The sequence below is a fragment of the Mytilus californianus genome, unplaced genomic scaffold (assembly GCF_021869535.1).
Source record: "Mytilus californianus isolate M0D057914Y unplaced genomic scaffold, xbMytCali1.0.p SCAF_9, whole genome shotgun sequence".
Taxonomy (NCBI): Eukaryota; Metazoa; Mollusca; class Bivalvia; order Mytilida; family Mytilidae; genus Mytilus; species Mytilus californianus.
In genome coordinates, this window is record NW_026262745.1 from 62,833,809 (window position 1) to 62,840,470 (window position 6,662).

Here is a 6,662-nt window from a genome sequence, read left to right on the forward strand (position 1 = left end):
GGGAACTATATGTATAATGATGAAAAATACAGCATTTTATATATAAGTCACAAATAAATATTTTATTTACAAATTCACAAATCATTATATTCACAAATCATTATATTCACAAAGTCACAAAACATTACATTCACAAAATCACAAATTACAATATTTCACAAAGTCATTCATTTCAAATGAAGGAGATACGATGCTGCGTCATAGTAGTCTATCACGTTTATGAGTCCTTGTTGTTATCTGTCTTTCAGTAGTTGGTGTCTATAACTCTGTATCGTCGTCTTTTGGTGGACGGGCTCCTCCAGCTGCATACTGGATAATGGTACATTCTGTTAGTGCCTAGGTCTTCTTGGGTAACTCGATGATCTCGTAGATGTTGGGTTGGGCATAATGGAGTCTCCTATTAATTGTGTGCCATCCTTCCAGGTGGTTGGTAGTGCGAGGTCCTTCGGTGAAGTAGTGGTTTCGTAAAAAGCGATATCCTTCAAACCAAAACTCTGTCATGTAATCAGTAAATGATGTAGCGGGTATGTTGTCAGCTTCACAAATTTCTTATAAAGCTTGGCTGCTGAACAGTTGCATTTATATTTTATTTGTTAGTATTAATTATTTTTTTTATATTAAATTTCAGAGTACAAATGTATTATAAAAATTAAAAATATAAATAAGGTGAATAAATAAAAAGGAACTTTAAATGTGACACTTATTTTATTTTTAATTTTCATTATTTTATTTTTTTACCAAATTTACCAAGTTTAAAAATTTTGTTGATAACTTGTCAAAAATATGAAAATTTTTGTATATATTTTTTTAATATTATCAAATTCAATACATTATCCTGGTAAATTTATAAATTATTTTTGCACATTTTCGTTGATTTAATAGTAGAATTAAGCATCTTTATAATCTTATAAAATTTTACAGATGAAATAAAGGTGAAAAATATGTCTATAATTCAAAAAAAAAACTACAATTGTAAAAACAACAAAACATCCTTTTTTTTTTATAAACCTGCAATTAAATGTGGGTAAACCAGGATGACACCTGATTATTTTATTTTTCCTTTGATTTCATTAATGGTTTGGTGGTAGTTGTCACTTTTTCAATTTAAAGATCAGATGCCTAATGAAGTTTGAATGTCCAAAAAAAATAGAAGATAAATTTTCAGTAAGAGATTATGAAATATTTTCGGTATAATCAAGTACAATTGTTATTGTTTTAAGTTCAGCAAGTAAGATTGATACATTGTTAGATACAGGTCTTTTTATTGTTTCTCCTCGGTTATTCATGGAAATCATAACTTCTGGATTTCACAAACATGACCCATCTGTAAAAGCGACTGCTGTACTTGATATTTGGGATTGGAGTCGTTCGGATATAATTTTCTTTCCTTTTCCTATTTGGTTTTTTGTCCTGGTTTCTTGGATTTTGAACTGCCGATATTTCTCCAATAATAAGGGTCCCTAACAAATGATACAAGACCTTGGTATTTATATTGAGGTTTTATTTTCTTTAGGTCAACCATTTCTGTATTTTTCATGTCCTCTGTTGGTACATTTTGCCCCAAGGTGAAATATATGTTTTTGACTGTTCTTCGTGCATGAAAAATAGACACTAGGTTGTCTGAAGATGTACAAATGTCCATTATTATGTTTTCACAAATGCCCGTGAAGACATCAACAAAGAAATGAACATTGCTAAGGCAAGTTGTCGCCGCATGTTGACATAGAAGTAAAAAATTAAAACGCTACCCAACCACAGATAATACAGTGGCGTCACCTGACGTACACAATTCCGTGGATGGAAACCATTGTTTTACATTTTCCATGTCGAGGCATTTTATGGCCCACTTTAAGGTATGGGTCTCTTAATTGTTGAAGGCCATATAGTGACCTATATCCACTTGTTTGAACTCAAAATTCTAGTTTGGTTTGATTACAATTAAATAAAAGTAAATTAATCCAGATAATTTCAAGATCTGGCAATTCATAAGCATAGTTTTAATCATGATATTGTCCGTGACATTAAGGTAATAGAATAAAGTGTTGAGTGTGTAAATGATGTCAAGGAGTTGCATTAGAATACAATTCAAATCTTGACAAAAATATGCATGTTGTATTTGAGATTTGTAAAATGGCCTCTCGTCAACTCAATGTTCTGAAACGTATTGGTAGATATCTAAATTGGTCTTTTAACAATTATTTATTATTCTTTTATTTTGTCTAATCTTAATTACTGCCCAACAGTATTCTGACATTTTTGTAGAAGAAAAAACTACAGTTGAATTGAAAAAAAACTTACGACTTGTTTATGAAGATCCTTTACATACTAGTACACCAAATCTCCCATCTCTTAAAAGTCAGAAGATTACAAGCAATACATGAAGAAACATTTACAATTATAATCTAAAAAAGAGTCCATCTTGCTTGTGTGATTTTGATAAATGTTAATTTTTACAAATATTCTTTCAGACCAAAAATGTAGCTGAACAGCAACAGTTAAGAACAACAAGCTTTGTCATCAATTGCTTTCGTTACAGATCTGCAAACATTTGTAATTTGATAGTCTAACAGTTTAAGAGAAGAACACAATTTGTATCAATTTTCAAAACTTATTTTTACCTGGTTTGATACTAGTAGTTCATCATTGTTCATGTCAATAAACAATCTCATCATAGATACCAGGATAAATTTTCTACGCCAGACGAGCGTTTCGTCTTCTAAAGACTAATCAGTGACGCTCAAATCAAAAACATTTAAAAGGCCAAATAAAGTACAAAGTTGAAGAGCTTTAAGGACCCAACATTCCGAAAGGTTTCATCAAATATAGCTACAGTAATCGATTCCTGGGTAGAAATCCTTAATATTTCGAAAAATTCAAAGTTTTATAATCGGGTAATTAATGATTAGGACCATATCAGTGATCGTTCATGCCAACAACTGTGATATGCCTGCAGATAGTTAATGCTATAGGGCTTTTTCTGCTTTGTGTGCCTTAACTGTTAGTATGTGTTTTAAACGACTTTATCTGATTTAAAACTACAGACTCAAAAGAGCCTGTGTCGCTCACCTAGGTCTATGTGCAATGAACATTTTCAAACATAATGAACATTGTAGACTAGAAAATAATTCATGACTATAATCTCTTTTTTGTTGATTATTTTTTCGGTTTCAATTTCTCCCAAAACACATAAAGGGTAAAAAAAAATCATTTAGAGGAAATTAATCTTAGAAGAACACTGACAATTTCATCAATGCTGTTCCATTTGCAAATTTTGTCTTGCTGATCATTTTTGCTTATTAAAGTTTCTATCTATCTATTAAAGTTGTCAAGATGATAGACACAAAATTGATAAAAATCATCGTTTGAGAGCAATGACTCCTATAGGGAGTCAGTCAACTGGCGATTTCAGTAATATTGGCTGATTGGTAGATCTTGTCTTGCTGACTGTTTTATGTTTAAAGCTGTTATCTATCTATTACAGTTTTCAGGATAATAGGCAAAATGGTAAAATTCGTCATGCAAGGGCAATAACTCCTATAAGAAGTCGTCTGACATTTTTTTATGTAAATATACAGTAGATAAAGCTCAACATTCTGAAAATGTTTGCTCGTCAGATTGTTTTCTTATCAATAGCGGTTTTCAAGAAAATAAACAACTTGCAGTTTACCCCAATCTAATTAAAATATAGAACTCGGATTTCTTTATACTACAAACGAGTAAGTAGTATAACGAAATCCGAGTTCTATATTTTAATTAGATTGAGTTTATCCTTATGTTCTATTTTCAGCCATGTCGGCCATGCTGGTTGGCAGGTGAGGTCATCGGACATTGAACAAGATACCCCAATAATGAGTGTGGCCAGGTTTAATTAAATTTGGCTCAGTAATTTCAGAGGAGAAGATTTTGTAAAGTTAACAGACGATGACGGACGCCAACTGATGGGAAAATCTACCACTGGCCCAAAAGCTAAAAGTGAATACATTTTCCCCACAGACATTTATTTAATGTTCAGAAATATTGACCACTCAAGTCCTTGGATGCTTGGCATGGTCAGTGGGTGTAGACGTGAAGGAGACGCAATCATACAATATGAATAGAGCCGATACGGGCTATACAGAGCAATGAGACCGCTACCCTATATGACAGTAAACTGTGGATACAGATATGTGTCCTGCCTGTTTGTAAATTTGATATATAATGCAAATGTTGGAATTTGGAATTAAGATGGCAACACTAAAACATGTAAACTATGCAATAACATTAACGGTACAAATTTTTCTGCACCAGATGCGCATTTCGACAATAAATGTCTCTTCAGTGGTGCTCGAGGTCAAAATATTTGAAAATCTAAAGCTTAATAAAAAGGAGAAGAGCTATAATCCAAAAAGGACAAAAAAGAATAGCCAAAGCCGGGCATGGAATCAGAGCTTTCCATGAGGGAGATATATTCCTCAATTTAAAATAATTTCTAAAAAATTTTAACAACAAATTTTAATAACAAAAAATCCGTATTTCCATGCCAGTACCGAAGTACTGGCTACTGGGCTGGTGATACCCTCGGGGACTAAAAGTCTATCAGCAGTGGCATCGACCCAGTGGTAGTAATAACATTAACGGTACCAGGAATGTTTCTGCACCAGATGCGCATTCACAAATTAACTTTAAAATGTCAATGAACGATGGTCCAGGACGCAGGGCAAATAAATATCCATGGAAATAAGATAGATGCAAAACTAAGGCTATAACAACTGCATAGCAAATATCAATGACTTATCATTTATGGTTCCCCTTTAACTAACCATGATTTGTATTAGTTATTGGCTTTGAACTAGCATTCAGTATGCGTCTGTCTCAAGTCCGGAGACATTATTTTAGTAGTTGTTGTCATTTTGGAACTTTTTATAGCTTTGCTATGACTATGTGGTATGAGTTGTGCTCATTGATGAAGGCCGTAGAGTGGCCTCTAGTTGTTAAAATCAGCGTCATTTAATGTCTGTTGGATAATTGCCTCATTGTCAATCATACAAAATCTCCTTATTTTAAGCTTTTAACGATGTAAACTTTGCCGAAGTTTCAAAGTTATTGAACCATGGCTGAGGGGGCAGGCCGTATCTCTATGGAAATGAAATGCGCTAATTCTTATACATTTCATGCTGATATCCAGTTGCCAAAAATAAACAAAGTAAGTGGAACTCTTTACTAGAGAAGGTAAGCATGGCCAATAAAGTTGGTATATTTGAATTGTTTACATGCATCTGTTTCGATGGCCTTTACAAGTTTATTTTAAATGCATAATTAAGGACTGTTTGCAACTAGTATACGTGTTTATCTCAAATTATAGTGTGGAGCTTTGGGATATTTGTATACATTTAAGTTAAAGACATATTTTCACAAAACAGATTATGGTAGAGGCAAATACCTATCATTAACTTACAAAAGAGAGGCGAAAGATACCAAAGGGACATCCAAACTCACAAGTCGAAAATAAACTGACAAATTAACGCTATGGCTAAAAAAAGAAAAAAAGACCAACAGACAAACAATAGTACACAAAACACAACATAGAAAACTAAAGACTGAGCAACACGAACCCCACCAAAAACTGGAATGATCTCAGGTGCTCCGGAATTTATGGTTCCCTTTAAACTGACCTTTTCACAAAGATTAACAAATTGCTAAAGCCGTCACCTGAACCAGATAGCCTAAAAGAGGGACGAAAGATACCAGAGGGACAGTTAAACTCATAGTTCGCAAAACAAACTGACAACGCCATGGCCACAAATAAAAAGACAAACAGACAAATAATAGTACAGATGACACAACATAGAAAACCAAAGACTAAGCAACACGAACCCCACCAAAAACTGGGGGTGATCTCAGGTGCTCCGGAAAGGTAAGCAGATCCTGCTCCACATGTGGCACCCGTCGTGTTGCTTATGTTATTACAAATCCGGTAAATAGTCTAATTCGGTAAGTCACATTCGTGAAAAGGGAGGGTATTGTAGTTACGACATAAGGAACATATCCGATATCATCTGTGAAACGATTATTCCATAACGGTCAACCAACTCATGATGGCGTCCGTAAAATTTACGAAGGGATGACTTCAACTTCACCATTTGGAACTCTTGGTTTAATAGCTTCCTTGTGAGCAGCAATCCTCTATCAAGGAAATCATGATAGGAAACACAAGCCCGGGAATATCGTATCAATTGGGAGATATATACTCCGTATGCAGGCGCTGCTGGAATGTTGCTACATAGAAATGGAAAGTTCACAATTGGAAAGCTGAAATCATCTCTTTTGTCGTAAAGTTTTGTTTTCAACCGACCCTCATTGTCAATTTCTAGATGTAAGTCAAGATATGAGGCAGACTTAACTGTATCTGTAGTATCCTTTATCTCCAGTTCGATGGGATAGATTCGTTCAACATAGTCACCAAATTTTGTATTATTTAGTGAGAGAACATCATCTATATAGCGGAACGTAGAGTTAATTAAAAGGATATTGCTAACTTCTTATCTTTCTTCCTAAGAAGTTCCTGTATGAAGTCAGCCTCATAATAATAAAGAAAGAAGTCGGCAAGAAGAGGGGCACAATTGGTTCCCATTGGAATTCCGACAGTTTGTTGAAAAACACGTCCTCCAAACGTAACAAATATG